Raw genomic sequence first — 26801 nt, 5'->3', positions numbered from 1 at the left:
AAAACCCTACCTGATAAATACTACAAGTTTGCCACTGAGAGATGTTTAGTTTTTATAGAAATGTGCTTTGGCAGGTCTACATAACTGACAACACTTTAGTTTGGCTGTTCACCATCAGACACACAAGGAATGTACAATACTCCCATCAAACCAGCGGCCACGGTAGGAATGTTTTGGCCTTTTTTGGACTTATTTTCCCAGACAAGACATTTAAAAAATGTAAGTAACATTCAGTAAAGTTTCCGTTACAGCAGGGGTAAGGAATTGGGTTCAACCAATGAGCTGATTTTCAGCCTTTTTATGTGTGTTCAAAACATGACTTGCCTGTATGTTTTTATTTTGATGTCCTTAAATTAATTTAGGACTAGATCTAATTGGGGCAAATGTTTTACAGCAGCTTCCGTTAAGCAAAATACATTTGGGTGTTCATCAATTCCATCCCAAAGACTCTGACACAGGCAGACCGGACTGGACCTGTAATGTGCATCTGTCCTGAAGCAGTGCTGGTTATAATTATGCAGCAGCGGGACATCGCCAAAACACTGAATGTAGCTGAAAACATGATTCGATAAGGTTCTGTTTCTTCATCGTGATGCATTAGAATTTAGACATTTTCACACCTTTAATCTATACTAATTAGTTTTGACCAACCAATTGACCAGGTTAGAGTTAGATTTCACTCCAGACTTGCACAGTTTTGACCCCAGCGATGGCATGATTACAACTGGGTTGGTCTACTGTCCTTCTGTCTGACCCATTTTCCGAAACGGTCGAAGGTCAGCTTCACTGTGACGTCATAATGTTGTGCAAAACCACTTTTCTGGCTGTTATTCAAAGTCATAGCTCAGGAAAACAAGTGGAGATTGTGAACATATTTCCTGCAAAATATCTGGTTGGTGGAGGCAGACGACCACGAGGCGGTAATTCTGGTTAATTTACTTGGCTGGCAACTGACAGCCACACACAAAGCCATAAGCTCAACTGATGTGTTTTCCACAATTTCTGGCCAGATCTCCGATTACGCAACTTCTTTTCAGCTGGAAACTTCCCCAGATGTTTTAGTACAGAACATGCTGAAACCCTTTTTGTTTTTATCTGAATCTTAAAATTTGTGGACAGATTCCAAGTCCCTAACTTATCAGAGAAAAATATCAGAGCAATTGGTCAGAAATGCTATGTTGAAATTTCGCTGGACATGAAATCATTGCGACCATTAGTTGCATGGATTTCTGTGGTTGTGGATATTTTGCAGTTGTGGAAAATCAATGTGACTCTTGGAGACTGCTGTTTGTGAGAGTTGCTGCGAAATCACATGAGAGCTCTGTATATTTACCTTGGGTTAATAATAATGACAATGAATATCTAGCCCACATAGCTGTGGCTCACAATATAAGTTGACAGCTGCCGACAGGAAGTGAGGCATATTTGCCAACACTTAACTGTTATACATTTTTTATTCCATTTAGCTGATTTTCCATTTAGGCTGTAATATGACAGAAAATTGTGAAAATATATGGTCATTCAATATAAAATTATTGAAATTCAATTTTCTGATATAAGATTAAAATTGTCACTAACTAAAAACAAACTCAACACATATTTTGTCGTTAAAATACACAAAGGACCCTTTTAAGTTCAATGCTCAAAACTGAAAAAAGCACCAAATTAAAAGTGGAAACTATACTCACTAACTGTCACTGTGTCTTGAAGACTTCAGACTTCATGAAAAGACCAAAATAAAGCTTGTTCATCAACATTATTTCCCTGGGGAAACATGTCCCCAGCTCCTGGTTACTTCTCCTCCATGGCTACCTGCTCGCTGTGCTTGTGGAACACGCAGCGTCTCAACAACAGGAGCATGTGCTATAACAAGGAGCACCACTTCAAGCAAAACTTGTTCCTTAACATCAGCACAGCATAAAGAAACCGAAGAGAAGTTGAGAAAAGACTTAGTTGTCAGTTGCATGTTCTCAAAACATTGAATTATTCTTGCAAAAAAGAAAAAAAGTGTGAAGGAGGCATGGATAACAATTCCAAACTGGCGCCCACCAGTAATTATGTTGCGAGTACAAAGAGATTTTTGCCATTCTAAAGGGAGAAGGGGAGTGTAGGTGTATTCATTCTTATTCCTTCCTGCTTCCTCGACTTGGAAGTTCAGATTTAGAAAAATAGACCCCCCCCCTTCTTCAAAAGAGAAGAAAAAACAAGAACTGTCACATTGACTGACGCCAATCGTATGTAGCATCTGTGTTCCCACCACTGCTCCCTATAGTATATGCCACACTGTGGCAACGTGGGAAACTGACAATGTCAATTTATCAGAACAAAAACATTCCTCAGCAAGAGGAATACACATCTTTGGGCCCTGGAGACAAAAATCATTCCACCCCCACCCTTACCTGTATCTAAACAGAATGTAGGACATTCACAACACCAGAAATAGAAATTTCAGTCTCAATTATCATTCTTGAATTTATCCCCTGCAGTCAAAAGTTAGTGTTTCACTTTAGGAGTTGGTGCTGCGCTGTAATGCCAACTTTCCGAAAGTAAACAAATGAAAGTCACTGAAATGAATCAAAACTGCAGCTTCAGACCAAGAACGGAGAGATCAGATCAGAAGCGATCCACATACTGGCCCAAATGATTATCTCTCTGTGAAGCCAGTTTACCCTGTATATATGAGCTGTATACTTAAAATGTTTTTCTTTTCAGGTGTCTGATCCTGTTGTCCCCATCATCACTTAGTGTTAAAATTTGGGTGAGTACTTAATAATATTTTTCTGTCTTTCCACATCAGTACAGTACTGTATATCCTCAGAGCAGTGTAAAACATCTTCTTTAATTTAATTTACTTTACATATATGTATTTGTATATATATATATATATATATATATATATATATATATATATCTTGTTTACGCTATTGCAGCGATATTCAATTTATATATACATTTTCTTTATTTTTTAGAAAGCAGACAATCCGAAACCCTCAACTTAATGCTTTACTTTCACTCAGGTGTGTGTGGGTCTGTGTTTTTCATGAATACCAAAAATACTGTACAGACATTAGTGGTAATTATTTAGAGTTTGTAGATATTTTGTAAACCAATTTCATCATGTTGAAAATGTAGAAATACTAATTTATTGTATTTTTCTGTATTAAACTGGAAATTTGGCATAAATGTTATATGCACATATAGACACGGAGAGTTTTGTGTTTTTTATTCCATTTCTATAATTATGAATTCCAACAAAAAATATTACATTTGCATCTTTATTGAATTTAAAGCAGGAAGACCCAAAATTCATTTTAATTTAATCTTTTTAATTGTTTAATTATATTCTTCTATAATTTATCCAGTTATTCTATTCATTTTTGTCAAATCGTCCGGTTATGTTCTAGCTTCCAGATTGGTGGCATCATAATAACTACAAAACAGTGTATATGTAACAAACAAAAAACATTATTTAAGCTATTCCTTTGCTGTGTCTATTGATTTTTCGTCACCGAGAGTTGTCAAAGGTCAGTAAGGTTGCCTTAATGACGTACTGTAAATGTTCCCATGATGCCTTCTTGATTTATTCAATTATCCTTGGTTTTGAGAAAAACAAGTCATGTTTTTTCAATTGAAAATGTGGAAGAAAGCATAACCACTGGAGTCAAGTAAACCTTTGTTGAGTTGGCTTTTGTAACCTCATCATACAGACATAAGCCACAATTTGCTGCTCCATCAAAGTGTTTCCACAACCCCTCTGAAGTCGTCTCCAGCACAGGAAGTGATTAATAATTCAGTCTAGGTTTTGACTAATTGATTGTCGAATCACAACTGCCTGTGTGACTAGACCCTGTGTGTGACTGAAAGTACGTCTCATGTGACGCGATATGACGATTTTCTCTATGAACGATTCTGAAAGATTACTGAGTGTTACACTGAGACAATTCCGATTTTTGCCGGAAAATGTTGTCAGCTTTGATGTTAGAACACAGCTTTGCACTATGAACATCTTGAACTTTACGGTTGACTTAGATTTCAGATAGTCAATAAGAAAATAACCGTTAACCTTCAGGCTTGTTTTTAGGTTGTGTATATTTTCAGCTGCAACTGAGAGATTGGAGATGCCACTCATCATTATACTTATTCAAATAATAGATACCTGTTATTAAATGTGGATGTAGACATCATTGCTGCACATCTAGCATGCTTCTGGTACATTAGTTTATCCGACAATGATTCTTTGTCTTTATCTACTAATTAGCTGACTCTTTGTTGGCGTTGTTTCTGATAAGCTGCTGAGAACTCCCGTAACAGCCACATCAGATTTGTGTATGCATGTCCCGATAACACTAATGGCCCTTGCTATAATTGATGTAAGATCTAATGTCATTACTGTTTCAGTCATGCTTGTGTGTTTTTAATTCTAATGGAGCAGTGCAGAGTTGATTGTTGTTTTTTGGTACTGTTACTAAAAAGTATGCCATTAGATAAACTGCATTTCCAATAAGCTGTACCATTATCAAACAATGGCTATGAAGCAGATATTATGAGATGGTATAGACCACAAACTAGGCCTGTCACGATAACACATTTTTCTGTGCGATTAATTGCCCCAGAAATTATTGCGATAAGCGATAATATTGCCGTTTTGACACCATTTTCAACTTATATAATGATAATGGCATAATAATGCAAGTACACCCTTTCGAAGATCAATAAACTTTTATTTTTAAAGAACACTGGAACTGGACATCTGGAAGACATTTAAGAAAGACTTTTTTATTGCCAAATATATGAACTGTTTAAAGTAGATTATAAATATAAATAAATACAAAAACTTTTTAACTTAAAACTATGAATAATATATGAACTGTTAACAAAAGTTTACACTATACTTAAATAAATAAAAATAAATACAAAACAGACACTCTGACTCGTGACTCTGACTTCGGTGCCTGAGCCAATTGAGACCCCGTGTCTCCGCGGAGACCCCTGTGTCAGACCGCTCGGAGACCCCCGTGTCTCCGCGGCTGGGGCTGTCGCAGGCAGGCTTCCGCCCTTCGTCCCCCCGAACGCTTTTGTGAAACCTTTCTCGCCGTGGTCTCCGTTCCTCCCGCCCCGAGCCTTTCCAAGCCGACCCGGATCCGTCGCGGCGCACCACGGAGGAAATGCGCCCGGCGGTGGCCAGCCAGCGCTTGGGAGAGGGCTCGCGAGGAGATCCTCCCACACCTGCACGGGAGCCCTGACGCACGCGGGGCGCGGGCAGCACGGAGACAAGAGTCTGTCCACCGGCAGCCGCGGCCGACTGCCAGATGGGATCTGCATCGATCTCATTTTTAGCCTTATGCGAGCGGAGTTGACGGACATCCGTCATAGCGACGGAAAACTTTAATCCCTGAATTTATTGCAGCCGGCAAAAAATTATCGCTCATTTTAATTTATCGCGCAATAAATTGATTTATTGCATATCGCGACAGGCTTACCACTAACCATAAGTAGCGATGCTGAAATTAGAAAGCTCTGAGGTGTCTGTGCTCAGCAAAGTATGGACTGTTGTTGAATACTAACATTTGACTCTTGAAACAGATGGTAAGGTGCTCGTTTGGGAACCTGAGCTCTTCCTCGCAGAATATGAAAATGTTGAACAGGTGGTGCAAGAAGATTCCCCCCTTCCACGGCTTTCATTAATACACCTTCAGTCTTGTATTAACAATAAGCTTATACGTGCCATCAGAGACATAGGGCAGACAAAAGGGTTTCTTCTTTTTTTACAGACAAAAAGTGGCAAAGCTCTTTCTTATCGTATTATGTAGTTTGAGACACAACCTGCTCCACCAACATCGGCAAAAATCATAAAACACACACTCCTACAGTATGAACATCTGATACTGTAAGTGTCTGTTTGTTAGAGAGAAGGATTTTGTCATCCCAAACACTATGTGATACTAGTGCAGATACTGTACAACTATCAACCATGGAAATTGTCATTGTTAAAGGATTTGCAACAGAGTTGTGTTTAAAAGTCACACATTGTACCCTGTTGTCCTCCTGGAATAAAGGGCAGAATGAGTCAGGCTTCCATCCAAATGTAGCGCAAATTTGTATTTAATTTCAAGAAAATCAGCACAAGAAAATGCTAAATACTCTCCCAGTAACTTCTATTGTGCGAGTATCAGGAGTAGATTAATGGACATAAACAGCTGCAAAAAAACAGTGGCAAATTTCCCAGTCGGCTGCTATTAAACTATTGAAGAAGAAGAGGGATTAATGATAATTTAAAACTTAAAATAACAATGTAGATAGCATCATGGAAGTAAGCATGTTTGTTTCATGTGATAATATGAATGCTCACAGTTCAGTACTCATACGTTAGATAGCCAGATAGCTGTTGAACACTGACTAGCTTAGCACTGTGGAATCTCACACACTTTAAACTGTGCACATCAAATAATCACCTTAATCAGGTTGCCTGGAGCTTTAAGAGCAGCTTTTCCTGTCAGTCTGTGAAACTATAACGTCAGATAAAGTAACATTAGTTCATCAGCTAAAGAGGTGAGAGCTGTCAGCGGGATAAATTTAGATGATGTCTTACACCTTAAGCTTCGAGACCAAAACACTCTGAACCACTGACTCGCGAGCGGGGAAACAGCTGTGTTGTTGTACTTTGTGGCTTCTGTAGCAGCCCAACTTCCCTCTCCTCACCAATTGTGTTCTCGGTACAAGTGGGAGGGACTACTTGTTGAGGCTGAGGCCTCTCAACTGCATTCTGACAATTGCAACCAAGATATTGCATTGTTGGAGACAACTTCAGAGATTTTCTGACAACACACCACCCTTGCAAATTATTTATCAAATAAAGACAACTGCAACAGGCAAAGCACCTATGATAGTTTGTTATCCTGTTGCGTGTACGCTCCTGGTCCCGTTGGCGTGTTGCAGTGCGTTGCTTTCTGTTGGTGTTGGATGGAGGGCTGGGTGAAATGTTTGAGTCAGTTGAGACAATTAAAGAAATGACTGACCTATATTCAGACGTAAATTAAACAACAGAACAAACACAACATGCCTCCATACTGCTTGTGTGGTGCCAAGTTAGGCTTAAAGCTTGGTGTAAATGACCTTGCTTCGAGGGGAATTTGAATGTAGGGGCTTCCGGACACTTGTTTGACACCACATGAGCAGTATGGAGGCATGTCATGTTTCTTTACTTCTGAAGAAGGCATCACAATTGACTGCAACGCTGAGACTCCAGAAGTGTTTTGTGGACTCAAACAATTCTCCCATCCCCCCATCATAATTCATAATGACTGAATTTCATTTTGGGTGAACTTTCCGTTTAAAGGACCAGTGTGTAATGTTAGAATTAGGTTCAGTGACATCTATAGGTAAAGTTGCAGATTGCACCCAACTGAATAACCCCCCCTCACCTCTTTCATTCCAAGGCTCTTCCACAGTGCTGTGAATATTTTATTTTATTCATCCACATTTTGAAAAATAAATCTTCATCCGCATGACCTTCAAACTATCTCAGACAGGAACTCAAAAACAACTACAAATGCTCAAACAAGCATGCTAGGCCAGAAGGTGGCAACATGTCTGTATCAGCGATCCATCAAATACCAGAGAACACCACTGTGGTCAAAGTAATATTGGGGGAGGCAGATGCCTGTGAATGTTGGTGATGTGGTGCAGTCATGCTAAATATAGCTACAAACTTGTAATTAGACTTGGCAGTGCCACTGGCATCTAACCGTCAATGTTGTTGTTACTTCTGGCGCGTTCTCTTTGCTCAAATGAACACTGGGCAAAGGCCAAGTAATCTATGACATTATCATTCCCCAAACACTCTGTTTAACATGTACACAAAACTTTGGAAGGCGTTTGTTAAAATCTGTTTTAGTTACTTAAGTGTGCTTGTACATGAGGGGCCCAAACACAGATGGAAAAGTTTGTGTTGCAAATACTTTTTGCATTAGTGTGGATAGGGTGAAAGAGTGTAGCAGACAGTACTGTGGCCTTCAAGTAGGGTTGAAACACGAAAAGGCCTTCTGTTTGGTTTGTCCGCTGGGGGCTTATGTGAAAACATGCAGAAACATGGCAATATCCAAGGAGAGATATGTCATCTAAAAGTCAATTGATTTTCTAGAAACTAATTAAAAAGTATTTTTAAGGGTCTTTGAATCTTAAGGTGAAATACCAAAACAAATATTTTTTCAGTGTCATTGTTGAACACTGATGAAAGAGGTGTACCTTCTTGATTGCTCTATTTTATTTATTTATGTAAATTCATAATTATATAACATGTATCCTTTAATATTTCCTTTTTTTTCATTTCAATGTACTTAATTGGAATTTTGCTTTGATGATCTCACATTAAACTAAATCCCTGCCCAAACCGAACCTTAAACACTGTTACGTTTTGTTATACTTACCTTAACAGCATCTCACAGGTGCATTTCAAACTGATTTTAAATGCACGTTGCCGTTTGTTTCTTGTAGCAATGCCAGGAGTAACGCTTCGACATGTTTTTTTACAATAACACTGAAGAGAGTTGATTTCAGGGTTTTGTTATTTTTCCCATTGTTGAAATTTGATATTTGCTGTGCAGTCAAATCAGTGCGATTATCTACAGTGCAGAAGAATGAACCTGGCCGGTGTAGGTTTATGAACTCTGACATCTCTAACTAAAGACAGTGAAGGTTTCCAGGTTCATTCTCACAACAGAGTGTTTAAAGTACAGAGTTGTTGCTTTGGAATAAAGACACAGTGGTGACTTATTTCAAACAAAGAGCAGTATATGTATTTTTATTGATTCAGCTTGACCTGTCTGTCATCCCTTGGAAAACTAAATTATCAACAACACCACAGAGTGCTAAGAATTCCATGGGTGTTGAATTTAAGAGGATATAACAAAGCTGTTTATTCAGGGAGGTTCAAGACTTGAGCAGAATGAAAGAAGAATTTCAGGAACAGTTATTTACTGAAGGCACAATCCAACTAAATACACTTTACCCTCTAAACTTATAGAACATAGCTTTGTGCGTACATACGTATAATAACTTATACAGTCTGAGGACCCTGTGAACCACAAGGCACACTTATTCACAAAAACCTTTATATTGCACAAGTACTAACAATCTTAAGTCAGCACTATGTTTTCAAGTCAAGTTGTTCAGAAGTGTAGTCTCATTAAAGTGTGAGAGTAGCGTGGAGGTGGACTGATGGGGGCCATCTTACGTGACTGGGCCGCACTGAAGCTGTAAAAGGAACCTGCCAAGGAGGGATCTTGGTTTCTCTGTTTGTTTGGATGTCCTGGCTCACAGTTTGTCTGTACGGGCCAGATTCTTGAAGCACACATCAAATCAACGGATGACTAGTGAGGCCGGCTGCCAGCTGAATTTCAAGAACACTTTAGCTTTACTGCAGAATTTTAAAATCTTAACTCTTTGGTGGACTTAAAGTGAATGGACAAATCCTTTTTTTTTTTTTACTGGATTCTCAGTGGACGCACCAGGGAAATTATATAATGGCATAGCATCTTTTCTCCTGTTCAGTAGCCGTGCAATTCACTCTTACCTATAACCAGCTTTCTACATGTAAGGTAAACATCTTTTAGAATGAAGCCAAGTCCTTAGTCTGATTCATCACATTTTCCTCACAGCTTTTACCTGATAATCTCAGCAGTGCAGTCTGTGTGAATTTAACGTTCAAATAGATTTTAGGCTCGAAGAAAAATCCATGTAGAGTCTCATCCAAATGTATTTTTCTTTAGCGTTAGCTTACTTCACAAAATATAATCTGGAATGTTTTCTATTTTGGTCTTATCCTGTGAATAACATCTAGTCATGGTAGGTAATCTGCAACTACCAAATTTTTGTTGATTATCAAGAAACTTGTGTCGGACCATTTTTTTTGGTTGTGTAGAGCTTTTGCTGAAATCCTTAAAAACCCTTTGTTGCTTCACGTTCCACAAATCCACAAAACAGCAGGGCGGTGCTTCCAAGAAACCAGAAAAATGACATATTAAAACATTTCCAGCCTTATAACCTTATGACCTTAAACTGAATAAAGACTTTTAGTAATTGTACGTCTAGATCTTAAGAGAAAATGAAAATTAAAAAAAACAGCTCCTCCCGACACCATGTGTCCGCCAAAGAATGTCAGAGAATCACTGATTTTAGTGTAAAGCTGCTTCATGCAGTGTTTTTACCTGTTTCAATTACCTGGTCCATTTATTATGAAGAGTAGGAGATTTCTGCTAATTCAGTTTAGGGTAATAACCTCTTGAACAATTTGCACTGAAGGACACGTGTTAATATTAGGCATGTTAGAAAGTATAAAAATAGGTCTAAACTCGGTCGATATGTAACATTTCAAGATAAAATACATTATTTAAAAGCCACTATTTTCAGCAACTCGAAGATCTGGTTCAGAGTCAGCATATTTAAACATGACGTGGTGGAATCTCAGTGACAGCTCATGTGTGGCCTGATTGGATGGTCCAGAACAAATGATACGTACAAAAATTAGAGAATGTTAATGAATATTGTTCTATTTTTTTACATGGAGTCTGAAGTGTTTAACATTCATAAGAGCTGCTTAACAAAGACCCACAGTTGCTGTGTTGTGGATTCTTTTATCATGGGATCGTGCAGCTCATTATTATCAAATTTGGCAGATTTGGATGAATGAGGCTGACAGTGCAGTCTTGTCACAGGGGTAATCTTTCAGTCTTTTTTTTCTGCTTTTCCTTTCTGCTTACTTGATTTTCTTCATTTCTTTATCCTTCCTTTAATTCTCTCCCAAAAAAAACATTGCTCTGAAGTTTGTGCCCAGTCTGACTTCAGGATTTAGGAGTCAGTGAGTTATGACGACTGAGGTGGACGTGCTCAATTGGTCAAAGCTAGTCTGATATGCATCTGGAAAATAATTAGCTTGTAGTATTCATCTTTAGGACACTATCCCAAACTGGTGTTCCAAGGTGGATACTCTGTCATAGATTTGTTGTTTTATGTCATTAAAGTCAATGTATATAATAGAATAATCTCATTTAGACGATTAAATAAAGAAAACTGTTTCTTTGTGCCTGAATATGTTAGACTAAGGCCTAAATAAAGGCAACAGAATTTCTTCTCCAGAATTTAATATCGTTGAAATATTTAGACAATTAATCAGATCTAATCTTGCATCGATGCATAACTTAGTATAACTGAAAAGTTAGATATTTGGAACATTGAATGGCTTTCTTGTTAAAGGTATTTCTTTAGTAGCTTTAAAATGAAGTCAGATTTAGGGCATTAACTAATGCTTATTTATTTTCTGCAAAATCTAAAAAAAAGATCTAGTTTCTCCTAGTTCAAGGTATATTGTAATGTATTGTTGCATCTGAAAGTCTCTCAGATTTAATATTAAACAGAAAAATGTCTGATAGGGCTTGACAAGGTGCAACATCCTCTGTCCTTAACCCTCAATAAGAGTAAGGAAAAACTACCAAAAAATCCCTATTATGATTTTTTTATTGATCAAACCAGTAACATATTATTTTTGATAATCAAAAAATAGATTGGATGTCTCGATATTTTTATTCAACCATTTCGTATGTTTTTGAATTCAAAATAACAATTATTTTTCACCATTTCAAAAAAATGGAATCCAGTTTAATTGTTATTATGTGTTAATGGTGCAGGTTGATTCATTTAGTCTCTCACATGACGGCTGGGTGGTTACATTTTCATACCTCAGTTAATGATGGATTTTTACCAGCAGTAATTCAGTTGGTTAACTTGGTGTGTGATACAGGGACACTTTACTGAGTGCACACTTCAATTCTGACAGACTGAGCATGAATCTATTTCACTGAATCAATGCTTCTCTGTTGGGAGGGCCCACATGCCCAACAATGCAGTGAAAATAATGGCGTATTGAACTGGTACGTGATAGCGCAATTATACCCTTTGTTCACAGCTCTGCAGATATGTTTGACAGCTGCTATCAAGCTGCATGTTTACACACTGACGCAGAGGTCTGTCCTTAAACAATTACTAGTTTTCCAAGAGAAACTGGAGCAGTGGATAGTACACAGCTGAGCTGCGATCAACTTCTGCAAGGAAAGTGAAGCGCAGAAAACAAGTAAATAAGGCATGCTCATGATGCACAGATTAGATTAAGACAGTGATTAAGTGGGCTGACATAGATACCCTGGCTGGTCCAATGAGTGGCTTTGGATTTGGTTTTAAGCAGCAGGAAGAGATAAACAGCAAAAGCCAGCAGTCAATTAAGGATAAAGCCTTCCAAAAACAACTAGTTTAACTTTGCTTTTCAATTAATCCTCTCCAGGTTCCACTGAGGGTCATAGTGCTGCAGAGTGAGCAGTGGAGGAGTTAAAGATTAAGTAAGAGTCCAAACAACTGGGCAAGCACTAAGGATCAAATAATTTAACCCAGCTGATGCTGCACAGATGCTTCTTGCAGTGTAGGATTTCAGCCATTTCTTTTTCCTCAGGAATTTTTACAAACATCTCATTCATTTTGGGAAATTATGATCTGTGTATGAATCGAGGAAGTCCAAAAGCGTTTGTTTTTTTGCGTCTCTGTTTTTGCCTCTCTGTTGTTAGAAGGGATTTCAAGAATGTGTAAACATTTAAAAAACACAACTATGTTGTGTTTTTCAGAGTAATCTGTAAGAAATCCCTTAGCTAAAGTCCTCATCTGCTGTGGGAGAAAATGTCCCTTTCATGTACTCTGGTTTGGATCGAGATAATCAAGTAACATTGTTTACTCTACAAATGAAACAATTTGTATTGACCAAATGTGTTTCAACAACAACCTTGGACTCTGATCCCTTTATTTTGTCCCTTAACTTCCTGTCTTTAGTGAAAGTTGGACCAGTTTAATAACACAACATACAGTGTGAATTAAGGACGGGCGGATCAGTAGGAATAAGACACCAGATGTCCCATACACCAGTGGGACAAACATTTTCTATATCAACTGCATAACTGTATTATAGGAATTGGATACATTTTCCAAGACAAAAGCTCATGAACATTCTATTCAACCTAGTTTGGTCCAATCTGACTTCTGTTATCTTGTCTCTGAAAAATTAAGCCAACTCTTCACATTTTGATGTTGGTGTGGTGATTGTGTAGCGTTTGGAGCGGGATTTACGAGGCTGGTCATAGTCAAAGTATTCTGGCTTTTTTATGGGTTCCAGAAATCGGCTTTGAGAAGTGGTCTGAAATAAGTGAGGTGTGTTTTTTTTGAATATTGTCTCATTCCAACTGTTTTTCTTTGCATTAATATCTGTTTTCCTTGTTGGTTGCTTTTCATATTTAATCTCTTTCAGTTTGACTTGTTTCAATGGCAGCCTTCAGCTTTTTGTTAAAATTATTCCCTAGATCATCAAACTTTATTGATTTCATAATTGGTCCTGACAACAGACAACATTGTGGTTTACTCATCTGAAAGTATAGGACATTGTTTGGTAGGTCTATTTGTTGCTATAACCAGCAAAAGGGATTTCCATTTTAACAGTCTATTCTGATGTTCAAAGGAGCAAAAGTCACCATTGGAGATGCTTTGACAGTTCAGGGCATCAGCAAATTCCCAGGCACTGTTCAGAAATGTTTTCCTTAATAACAAAAGTCAGTAATCAAACACTGAGAAGTTCCATAGCCACTTTTCCCATCCAGCTTTTCTTAGTTCAGGGAAGTAGTACATTTAATAAGATCAAGATTGAATTATTTGTAGTTATACCAGAATAGTATGGGTTATCTGATGTATAATGGGTCTCACATGTTGTAAATATAATGATATTAGGCTGTTGACACACAGTTCTCCTGGCATGGTAGCTAGTAGCTGATATAAGAATGTTAAAATCCCTTCATTCATTATCTGTACCTCTTTTCCTTTGAGGGTTGTGGGGGGAGCTGTAACCAATCCCGGCTGACATTGAGTCAAACAAACATTCACTCTCACATTCACACCTACGATCAATTTATCCAACCCCAATTATCTGCATGTCACTGGAGTGTGGGAGGAAGTCGGAGTACCTGGAGAAAACCCACACAGACAAGGGTAGAACATGCTAACCCCACACAGAAAAACCTTCTAACCGTGGCTGCACTGGGACACCAAACTAAATGTTAAAAATTGTAGTAATGTATTATTACTCTGTTGAAGCAATGGAAATTACATTTTATATTGTGAAGAGCATATTTTTACATGTTGAGGATATGAACAACGACTGAGTCCCACCTCAGCTCTGAATGACAAGTAACATGTTAAATAAGTTGTGGCCTTTAAAATTCAGTATTATTTCATTTTTCACATCATTGAGTAAATAGTGGAGGTAAACCATCACACTACACAGTGAATTTTTCCCATCACATTATAGGTGTATAAATTAGTCTCCCCTTCCCTTAATTGTATTTTTACAGCCAATCGCAGGCTCTTTGTTGCTGATGGCTAACACTCCTCCACAGTGGCTGAGAACCATATAGTGAGCTTAGCTACTGGTATTGTGTGTGATAAAGCGAGTATGAGGAAACCCTGGCTCAGTGTGACATGATGAAGTTATGGACCTAAAGCCCCTCATTGTTCCAGTGCGTGTCTGTGGTCCTGTAGTCCAGCACGGTAGAATATAGAGAGGTGCAATGCTGCCGTGGCTGCCAACCCACAGGACCTTTTTCTGCTCCTGAGAAGAGTTTACAAACGAGGCAATACCTGCAAGTCAAGATAAAGGGGTAAAGCACCCAGGCTCTTTCATTGGGCCAAACCCAAACGATCTGGATATAATTGCAAAGCGAAATCGCTGTCTGCTGCAATTGCTTAAATAGTAGCTCAAGTATTTAAAAAAGCTCAGATGAAATCATCATGAGCTTACACTCATTCATGTCTTTATATCCTGTGCTGTGCTAAGGGGATTCTTGAGCAAAGTCATCTGTATTCAGTAAACAAAGTGGTATTGATGAGTTGATTCAATGTGGCTTTGCCAGTGAGCGAGCCGGGGAAGGGATTATGTCCCCAAGCCAAAACCCAATACAAGTTTGAATTAGGGGATAGATGTGCAGTGCTTATTGTAGCAGCAGAGGATAAGCTGTGTTGAACATTAAAATAACAACTCAATACCTGTGATATGAACAGGTTTCAGAAAATCTCAGACTCGCTTAAGTGGAAAATATCTGTTTACTGCCACAGAATAATAAATCGACAGAAGTTTTTTAAGCAAATGCAAAGGGGAACACAAACGTCCCGGTGGTTTGAAACAAGTTTGACTTGATTTCTGCTGATAACAGTGCATAAAGGGACATAATTGAAGGAGTTGTTTTGGAAGGCCTTGGTTGAGGTTTGCTTTACTGAAGGATTTAAGCATCTCCAGTGAGTCAGGCTGGTGTAAAGGTGTAACTACAGCAGCATATGGCAGAGACTGTGAGGAATCCAGAAATCCGTTAATCCACCATTCTTCCAGTATAGGGATTATATATCTTCTGTGACTTTCTTCTGTTTTTACATCTCGCTTTCCCTTCGTCTGTCCACATGGTTTCAGTCACTGCTGTTATAAAACTATGAGAGGTGTTACATTTTATTTAACATTGCATCGGCCAAACATTTTCCAAAGAAACATCTTGGATTCAGCTACTTTTATATCTTTTTTTATTTGTCCTTAGGTGCCTTCTATAGATTAGAGATACCACGATTACACAGCAACATTTTTGTCTCTGTGTTAAACTCTTTAACACTGACATATTACTTTTTCGTAATAGTATCTTAAAATGTTATAATGAGTTTATAAATCTGTAATATTCTGAATTTTTCCATGTCCTTAAGTAGGATTTATTTATATTTTGTCATCCAATGATTTGATACATTTTTAGGATCTGTGCATGGACGTCATATCACAGTGGTGTTGGAAATATAAAAGTAGATGCATTTTTAAGCTAATTATGCAGAGAGATCCCAATCACCATATGTCTTAAAGAAACATGTATTCAAAACTGATTTACAGCTCCTAAACCACACATGTACAATTACAAAGATACACAGAGATGACAGTTTGATCCCCCAAATTACATGCTTGCCTCCCTTTTCTCATTTTTTCATGGCCTCAGTCCTCACCAGTGCAGCAGATGGAGTCGTATGGCCAGACACTTGACTTGTTTGTGAGTTCAGGATCATAATTAAGTCCGTCCAACCGTAAACTTTGCCAACTTTTCTTAAGAGATGAGGATTCCAGTGTGTCCATGTCCTCATAAATTACATTTCAAAAAGTTTTTAGAGAATCTCTGGGTTTTCTGTCTGGATAAAACCTAGTCAACTTAATTATCACCTAGCCTTACATTGTATTGCAGACTATCCTTGAAACGCCCAGCTACGTGTGTGCTACAGTCCAAGGCCTCTCACTTTTCATTATTCGCTTTATCATTCAACTTTACAAAGAATGCTCCCACCTCACTGAGCAAATATTTAAAATAGAGGAGACATCCACTCTCCTCCTCCAGTATCAGTCTACAGGCTCCGCTGATTCCCCTCTTACCATCAAGTGCAAATTTCTCTTAAATTAAAGGCAGCAATTAACACATCAAGGCTGAAGATGGTACCAAACTCATTTTTTCCCTCCAGTCCTCACAGGTAGCTACAGGAAATAAAAAAGTCCTCCTGTTGAATGATAAGCACTTCCTCTGCTGTGATAAGAAGCCCCGGGATAATGCCTGTCAGATGAGGCCAATTAATGATGGTTTGATGTGATGTTTGAAGTGTTCAAGGCAAGTCCAGGGCTCCTCTTACACACTGTTGTTCCCTCCCAGATAAGCTTTACTTCGTTGACTTTGCCCAAATCCACTTTCAGAACCAAAGGCACTTGTTAGCTACCTATCCGAGAGTGACATGCGTAGCTATAGGCCAGCGTTGGGTAATGGTCCTTCACTGTCACCTCCGTAATTTGTGGATTAACAGTTTGATTTAATTTTGAGCCGTCATAGGCAGCTGTTTGGCATATTTGGAGGCAAGGACCGATCATCCCGTAAGCTTCTCGGACAGGCAGTTTGGATGTTATCACGCATTATTTATGTGTGCTGTACACAGAAGTGTTTAATGCCAAACGGGAAGTACTAGATGCTAATAAGGGTGTTGGGGGAAAAAATGTAGGCCAGTGTTGTCTTTTTAAATTATCTAGTCCGTTGACACCGGACCACCATCGAGTTGAACTTAAACTATCCAAAGAAGAACTGTTGTTTGAACCTTTCACTGAATACTTCTTGTAAAGTATGTCTATTACAGAAACTCTCCGTACCGAAGCTATACAGAATATTTGGGCCTGTATCAGTATAGAACAAAAATAAGAACAATTGTGAACAATGTGACCTGATTTAGTTAGAGTTTATCACTCAACAGCTTAATTTGCTTCATCAAAATAAAATGGTGTGAAGTTCGCAGAAAACTACCGATGTGTTCATTTGCTGTGAAGTTTCAGACATTCACTGCGCTCAGAGGATGAATTGTAATCACCCTTTAAATAATGACATTCCCATCAGCCTCAGCTCTACTGTGTGTTTAGTGCTATTTGACAAATGTTAACGTGCTAACATGCCTAATTAGCAAACACTGTATCAAACTGATATTATTGTGAGAAGACTGATGTGAACATTTAGCTCCAGTACAGCCTCTCAGACCCGGCTGTCGACTCTTGCTCACTTGCTTTTCCTCTCATATTGATAAAGATTCATCAAACCATTTCTATCCTTGTCCTTCCTGCTAATATTACCCTGACCTTTTAACCACTTTTGAGTCATATAAGCTTGAAGTAATCAAACTGGTTCATGTACTCGTCTGTAGTTTTCTTTTTTCAAGCTACTGCTTGTTCCTTTTAATTGCGTCTTACAAGTAAGGAACAGAATGTGACAGTTTATTGAAAAATAAACGTTGAAGAGAAACATCTAAGATGATGTCCTCGCTCTTCCGTTATATACAGGATTCACTTCTTTACTGCCGTTCACAGTAGGGTGTGCTACTTCCTTTGGTCTGTCTTCTTAGCTAAATGCTTTATCTTTAATATTTTTTAATGTTTGTCTTGAATAATATATATACAATGTTGTAAAATTGCTGGTGTTAAATTTTTGAGCCAGAGATGTGACATGAATGCCATCTGCCCCTTTTTCTTTGGGGCAGATGGCATTACCCCATACGATCAGGTGAACGCAGATCATCTTCTATCATCTGCTATGGATTTGCTAAAAATGTGAAATATACAGATCCTTCCTTTGTTTATTGTTGATGCAAATATATTTTTAAGTGCATGTGCTTTCTACCACAGAGGTATGTGGGAGATGGTTATGGTTGTGTTGTGATATATTTACAGCTGTCAGTCAGTAACCCCCTGAGACTCAGATAAGATAAACTCCTGAGACGTTGCATCTTACCACTTGCAGTATCAAGGAGCACATACTCCAGTCATGCAAGCCATCCAATTCTATTTGATATATCCCAAGCCAATATACAAGCTGTCAGTCAGCATTAGAGTCAGATTCACGTATTTACAGAAAAGTTGTGCTGCTGTCATTAGGGAGCAAAGGCCAACAACTCAAGTAAACTACTCAACAGCTGTTCAAAAAAAGTCATGCAAATCTTGTTAGGAAGTTTTGAGTTTTAACTTTAAAAAACATATCTGTTATCTAGTGGGATAAGTGGTGTTTTTATGCCCAAGTGATGCAGAAATACAATCCTTGTTTTGGCTGTAATTCTGAAACGCTGCAAATAAACAATGACAGTTTTAAGCACAAAGGGAGAGTAGAGAGCATATTCAAACAGCAGATTTTCTCAGCAAGTGTTTTGACCATGAAGATGTTCTCTGTGCCGCTTGGTGTGTAAACGTTACATGTTCAGCTTGTTATCACAGATAAAAACATCACAGACTCAGGGTTTCCCCCAGAAAACTTGCTAAGCCTGGTGGTAGGGCTGCTAGAAGGCACCCGCAGGGGGGGGGTTGAGTCGGATTTTGAGCTGGACACCATTGTTTCTTATACTCTAAACATGTTGCACTTTGTTTAATATGCACACCTAACTTTTTTATTTTGATAAGGGGTTAAATAGATACTTTGATATCTTTTTGAGTTGCACTGCTGACTTAACTTATAAGCCCTCTTTTTTATTTATTTTTATCACGTTGGAGTTGCTAGTTTAAACCTAGAGTTTTGCACTTTAATATTTGAGCCTTTGTTTACATTTTGTTTTGTGCTGCATTATATGGTGACATACAGTTTGTTGTTATCAAAATAAAATTAACTGAATTGAAATGGTCAATTTGATTTTTTCGGAGGAAAATTAATCGTTTAGATTAATCGACTAATCGATAAAATAGTCGTCAGATTAATCGATAGAAAAAGAGTCGTTAGTGGCAGCCCTACTTAATATTAAAAAAAATTCAAGTTTGCTGTGAACATAGCAGTCAGGCCTCTTATTTCAGAAACAATGAACCGTAACAGTTTGGTTACCAATAAAAGATAAGCGTACTACTTCTTTGCTTTCAGCCAGCTACTCAAACAGACAAGCAACAAAACAACAAACAAACAAAATACACAGGCAAGTGTCGGCCTACTTTGAAATAAATTAAACACAGAACTTTGTAGGGCTATTTGAGTCCTCCTCATATTTGTGGAAAATGTATGAAATAAGAAGTACCCTATTTTTAAATAAATAAAACCAAATAGCTGCAGCCTAATCGTGTAACGGACTAGGTTTATGTTTATGTTCGGTTTTGACTTATGTTCAGTAAAACACTGTGTTGAAGGAGCGTTCTGATGTCTGAGGATCAGTGAAGGCGACGTATGTTCAGTAAAACACTGTGTTAAAGGAGCATTCTGTTGTCCGAGGGTCAGTGAAGGCGTCTGGGTGGGACATGTGACTGTTTGGACCAATAGGATGGTTGCTTGGGGATCGGGGCCATGTCTGTGATCGGGGCTCAATGAGGAAGTGAAGTGTTGTTGATGTGCGCGAGTGACGGATTTTTTTTTTTTTTTTAAATAAAAAAAACATGCGACGCTTAGCCTGGCGGGGGGGGGGGGGGGGGGGGGGGGTGTAAGGCCTGGCGGCCCGCCAGGCCTATACAGCACTGGGGGAAACCCTGCAGACCCAATGATGAACTGAAAAAAGTGTAGGAGAGGTTGAGTTTTTGGAAGAGTTGCTACTCTAAGAAAGCCTTAGAAATAAATATAGGAGTTACTGAAGTAATTTGAGAAAAACTGCTTGATGCGGTTCATAAGACCTGAGTAAACAGTCGACGGGCACTCTGTCACAGTCAGTGGATGCAGGGCGGTATGTTGAACACGTCTTCTTCAACGCCATATGATAAATAACAGCAGCAATCAATGTCTGTGCTAAACTGCGGGTCAAAATCACTGCCAGCTTATTTTGATAATTTTATAATGTTTACCATATTCACCATATCGGACTGAGACAGACGCAGACATGCTGACCCATGACCTCTGAAATAGCCGACATGCAGTGTATACAAAAATAAATACTAAAATAAATACTTTAAACTTCTATATAAGCAAATTCTCTTTCATTTTATGTAAAACAATTAATATGGAATCATTGCAATACAACTATCCGGTGTATCATAGGTTAACTTTGACAGTTTCAGAAAAAAAAGCTGCACCCAGCTTCACCACATGCCAAGCAAACAGGTCATTCCAAACATATGTGTTCAGAAAAGATACAGTCAGTAGTTTCAAATCCTGTGTTAAGCAAAAAGAGAAATCTGAAAATGGCCCCTTGATCACCTCCAGTTTCTTAATGGCTACATATCTGGAGCTCCTGCTGAATCTAAGTAGTCATATCACATGATGAAGATTTAGACCAATAAGTCCCACTTTGATAGCAATCTGCTGTATTGCATTACACAACAGAGGTGATTACATTTTAAAATACAAGTTTTATTTTGCATCCGGTGTACTAATGCTAGGCAATAAAACAATATTAATGTAAAAATACATTTCACGTGATGTCTGTGTTTAACAAAAACAGTGGAGCCCCTTGTATTCCTCTCACTTGGTACCATGGGCTGTTTGTCACCTCCTGTTTTTGCTCAGGGAGCTGCTGTGGGGTGCAGGTGTGTGGGGGTGTAACTCTTTGTAGTAGTCACAGCTCTAAATCTCATTTGTAATGGTTATCAACTGGTTTAGGTCCTCACAATAGCCATTGGGGGAAACAAATTGGCTTTTGCTGCGTTTATCATTTGATTAACCTCCATAATATCCATCTGTGTAATTAGCCTCATTATGAGAGGCTTCACACAGGAGAAGTGATCTCAAATTTTCCGGCCTTTAACAAACGGCACACTTGCTCTGTTTGAAAGACGGACTCTGAGAGAGGTGGACTGCAGCTGTAAGAAATCTTCTAAAGTTTGTTTACTCCTTGATAAAGTAATAATCAGCAATCTGAAAGTTTTCCCCTGTGACAGTTTAAAGGGCTTCCTCTCGTAAGAAAAGTGAAGCATGTGACAACATATTTTTAATCAAATTGTCTCATGTAGTTTGGTTGTGATGGTACGAAACAAAGAACGCAGTTTTGCACAGCTGATACCGATGTAGTATCTGCTGCCGTAAGTTGATGCACAACAAGTTTCTTCTCACCTCTGCGGCGAGCACCTTCTGCCTGTTCGCCTCTGTTAGACTGAAATTGGCCGCCTCCTGTCGGCTTCCTGCCTGGGTGTAGACAGGATGAGTTGTGATTGAGACCCTCTTCTTCACTGAGCTCTGAGCACACTTGCTTTGACAAAACAAAAAGGTGATTTTGCCTCCTGGCTGTCTCTTGTCTTCTCTTCTCCCACTTGTCTCGGCGGGTTTGTGTTAAGCGGTCAGTGCAGTAACAAGGACTGACTTACAGCAGGTGACTGTGAGACTGAGGTGTTGAAACAGCTTGTTGTTGGAATTAGAGGTGAAATTCCTTCACTGTAATGTATCGGGACCTCGGAAGACCTTTTTTTTTCACACAGTTAAGTCGGACCTTTGTGTGACTGAAGGTTCAACTTTTGTGTGACTGCTTCTGTTTTTCACTGATTGAATTATCCAGACCAAATCTGAACCTCCACAGAAATTATACGGCCCCCATGTGAAATCCTTTCGTAATCCATTTTGGGCTCCAGCAGACATTGTAAGTGGTACATTTATTGTTTGTTATTTTCGAATGAATAATTAGTACAAAATAGAGACATTTGATAAGTCATGATTTAATCATTTCCCTATAAATGCTGAAATGAAATCCCCCAAAATCACCAGCTGAGTAAAACCACTATCCTTTATTTAAATTTCACAAATATAGAGAGACTTGATGTTAGAGAAGTAATGGCTGTGTATCTTTCTGGTCTGAGAAACATGTTGAATTAATTTACTCAGTCATAAAAAAAATTGCAAAGCTAATCAAACCAATTAGATGAATAAAATAAACCAGGTCAGTGGAAAAATCAACCTGGCAGCATCTTTGTGCTCAGTCACGATATTAGGCTTTATTACCTTTAACTATTAAAATATTTTGCTGATTAATCAATAATTACAGAAAGGTTTGTACCCCTAAACAAATCCCTCATCTCTGTCGCTGAATGTTTGAATTCTGAAGCTTTTTTTAACCAATGGTAAATCTGTGTTTTGCAGCATTTTTTCTCTTAAGCTGCTAAAGATGTATTTCAAAGAAGAGTCAGCAGTCTGCCATTGGCTCATCTTTGTCCTCACTGTTCTTTTGCACAGGTTTGACTGACAGGAGTGTTTTATTGAAAGGTGCAGGCTGCAACTGAAGCCTGACTTAATGTGAGACACAATCAATTAATCAAAGAGATAATATCTAACCCCTCACAGCAATGTAACACATGCAAACATCATATTTGAAAATGTCCCATAATTATTATTTATTTATGAAGTAATTATCCCTCTGAGGACTTACCGAGACCTCTCGCTGTTTTGGGACTCACGCTGATGTGTTACTTTACTTAATCCATACTCTACATGTTTATATGGATAAGTAAAATAACAAATTACTGTCTCATATTTATTCGCAGTGAATTCCCGTCTTAAAGGGATAAAGAAGTAAATTCTCGCTTGCTTTCTCATATTTACACGCAGTCAAATCCTAAATTTGCTGGGTGTGTGTTTTCTAGGTCATAGTGTGATGAAAAAAATCTACAGGAAATCTACAGAGGTACATTCACCAAAATACCATGTAGACACTGAGGGCGCAACAATATTAAATATATCTGCTCTCGGAAATCTACTATATCAAATCCTTTTAATTAATTGCATTTTTTTAAAATAAATTGCCATGATTAATATCCACATAAGAGTAATTTCGGGTAATTTTTTAAAATAAAGTAAAGCCTGCTGAAATTAAATATAAATGCCACTTAACTTTTAGCATTAGCAGTAATAAAATCATGATTTGCTCCTGAGGTGATGTGAATATAATCTTGTACTGTTTGCTGTGGCTACGTTTCAGAACATCATGTTTGACTTGCCCGGTCCTCTGATGCCCTGACACTGCTATTACGCTTTCACTATAAATGTTTTAACACTTGAAAGAGGTCCAAAACAGCTTTTTGCTTTTATTAATATGTCAACACAGGGCATGGTGTCAGACTTCCGGCTCTTTCAAATATTTACCCTCTCGTACAAAACATTTCGAGATCTATAATGACCACTTGAACTCTTTGCTCTTCCCTGTTTCCAAACAGTAGAACGCGGGGAGCAAGCGCTTGTTTGTGTAATGTCGCATTAACCTGTTCAGCCATTCAACCGTCCCTCCGAAGCAGAGCAGGTCCAATGCCGGGCAGTCGGCAGCAACCTCTTGCAGATGGGAACCTTTAATTTTTAAAGCGGTTTCATCCGCATGGCTGATCCTCCGCACGTTGCGTCACGAACTGTGAGTGCTAATCCCAGTCGCATTCCACCCCTCTGTTTGCTATGGAAAATCTGCCAGCCAAAGTGTATCTCCGTCTTCATCTCTGCAGTGTCTTTTTGAAGTGATGTTTTGATCGGTGCCTAGTGAACCAGGGGCTGTGTGGTTTTAACTGAACTCTACTCATGGGACGGAGCACAAGGTGGGGGACAAGCAGCATAATTGCCCTTTAAATCTTAGTTCCCTTTTCCTAAACAACTCTATGATTGGCAGGATAACATGCAATATTATGGGCAACACTGACAAATAGTGCTAAATAGCTGAGCTGGATGACATGGGTAAAACTTATATTGAGATACAAATTTCAGTCTATCGATTTATCTAGGAAATATATATAGATATATCTATAGGAAATATATATAGATATATCTATATATATTAATGTCCCATTATTACTTAATATAAATGTAAACTCCTCTTTAAGGACAGAGAAACAAACTCTTGACACGCACATTTGAGGTATATCTACTATGCCTCCTATATACCTGCTTACTGTACTTTTACAATGCATTAAAAAAAAGTAAGTGTGGGGTGAACCTTTCCTATATTGGTATTGACAATTCCATTACGATAATTATTAATATTGTTTTATTGTTCAGCCTTAGTACACCGGATGCAAAATACAGTTTTTATTTTAATATGTAATTACCCTCTGTTGTGTAATGTAATACAGCAGATTGCTATCAAAGTTGGACTTATTGGTCTAAAGCTTGTTTCTGCCACATCCAAGTGACCAAAAAAATCAGTAAAGTTAGTAATTTATTTAGGTAGAGTCTCAGAAAATGCTAACATACCACGCACCCCACAACCACTTCAGCCAAGTATCTCTTTATCAATGTACCATCAGTAGTTGAATATTTGGTATGAATCATTTCTATATTTATTAGTTTTTCCTTTACATCACGTGAACGTAATGTACTGACTATGTTTACATTGTTAGTTTTTTGATTAACTTCTGCTAAGTCACTCATCTGTAACCTCAAAGCTTTCGAGTGAAAAAAAAAGACAAAACACTCCTTTAAAAGCAGCCAGCTCCCCCATAGATATTTGTGTGCTTGTTTGTAATGGAGAAGACAAAAGACAAACTATGTAGAGATGCTAGTAGAGTATTTTAAAAGCCCCAGATCCGGAACACTGCCAGATCAAGTTCTGCGGTTTTGTGTATGTTTTTCGACATGTGATTCAGGTTCTCAGCCACAAAGAAGATTCTCTACAGATCGTGTCGTGCCCCCCTCCCCCTGAAAAAAAATGTCTGAACCCTGCTATTTTATTTGAGGATTCAGTACTCTCTGTGGTCCTCTTTGGATGGTTTGTTTGATAGTTTCCTTGGTGTGCATGAAAGATTAATGCAGCAGAAACACCTGCAGCAGTTCCTCAATGACAGCTGTAAAAGTGCAGCGGAACAGCTGTGAGAAGACAGCCTGACTGCCATGCCCCCATAAAGCAAACTGTTAAACACGGTGTCACAGCTTTGCAAGTCATCTTGTAACTGCCCTGGCAAACACAATTGGCTCCCCTTCCACCAAGCTTTGATAGGGATGCAGCCTGTCCTCTGTGCTTTTGACCTATACCTTCTTCCTCACTTGTAACCATGTCCTGTGTTCTTGTGTGTTTGTGTCTTCCTGTCGAGTGTTCCCCACAGTTTTTGTGTGTTTTTCTAAGAGAGGTATATTTCTCTATCACAAACACATCGGAGCAGATACAGTGGACCAATAAGGAAATGTATGATCATCTTATTTAGTAGCAACAGTTGACAGAAGTTAAATAAACCGCATCGACCTAAAAGGTAATTTGCATCTGGTATGTGCTGCATGTGCATTGTGTTTGTGATGGTTCCCTCTGGTGTCCTCACACAGTCTGGAGACATGCAGGATGAAACTGAAAGTCGTTCATGTGACTCATGTGATCTCCCCGTAGATTTGGAATGTTTTCAAGAGAAACTGGACAATTATGTTGGGTAAAATAAGAAGTAAAAGTCAGGCCAGTGCTGACAAAGGCAAATCTCATGTGTCATCACAGCTGAAAACATGCAAAAGTGAATGAATTACTTGGGGTTTTGGCAAAGATTGATTGCCTAGTAACAAGCAGCTTTTACAAGACCACATTCTGAGAGACAGTGTTATGCAGGCAATTTTTGTGCTAATAGCTACGAAGCTGAAAGCTTTATCTGAAGGAGAATTTGTGACCATTGTTGCTGCTGCAGAGCTGCTAGAACTGTCTTGATGAGCAATTGCATAGTAGATTGTTGATTTGGCACAAAATATTGAAAAATGCCTGGAAGGACACTTAAAGAAATTTCTCTCTGGTTTTTGATGGAACAACAGACATAACATACAACCCAACTCTCCGTTTTTATGTGTGGGATCACTGCTGATTTTGATACGAGGGTGGGATTACTGTCAGGCATGAGACTAACAAAGGTGAGGATTTGTTTGAGCAGATTGTTTGGCGAAAACCAGCTGTTAGTAGCATCATCATCAATTTCATCTGACATCAGATGCATCACCAAAGGGAGGCCATTCTATGCATCACATTACAAAGGTTGGTGTTCTGTATTTAAGTATGGCCATCAATTTTTTTTATAAATAAATCGATTGAAATGACGTGGGCTGTAGAGCTGAGATAGAGCTGTATTGAGCCTTTTAGAGCCCAAAGAAAACATCACTGGGACCTTTCTGCTGTGAAACTGCATCATGACTCATTGAGCCATATTGATCACAGTCAACTAATTAATATGCTGAACACAAAAAAGGCGACACAAACACCTGCTGATTCGGCCTGCCTCCTCAGTTCCTCTGTGGAAGTTGAACATAAGCGTCGTAGATAAAAATCCTCTGAAGCTTCCCGTCGGCCTGGAGATCAGACCA

At 38.6% G+C, this 26801-nt stretch overlaps 1 protein-coding gene across 3 annotated transcripts in view; it reads left to right on the top strand.

The window, feature by feature from the left end:
* The window catches only part of lpp (LIM domain containing preferred translocation partner in lipoma), a 150372-nt gene that overhangs the window by 24832 nt on the left and 98739 nt on the right, over positions 1-26801 (top strand). For 2 of the 3 annotated variants that reach the window (XM_061077969.1, XM_061077967.1), the window contains exon 3: positions 2713-2758. The exons of the other annotated variant lie outside the window; for it this stretch is intronic. The gene's annotated coding sequence lies outside the window, so the exon portion shown is untranslated. The remainder of the gene's footprint in view (positions 1-2712; positions 2759-26801) is intronic. 3 annotated transcript variants of the gene reach the window in all.

Source organism: Limanda limanda, chromosome 9, assembly GCF_963576545.1.
Source record: "Limanda limanda chromosome 9, fLimLim1.1, whole genome shotgun sequence".
In the NCBI taxonomy this organism is placed as follows: domain Eukaryota; kingdom Metazoa; phylum Chordata; class Actinopteri; order Pleuronectiformes; family Pleuronectidae; genus Limanda; species Limanda limanda.
The sequence above is the reverse complement of the archived record's forward strand: the minus strand, read 5'-3'. Positions and strand labels throughout refer to the sequence as shown.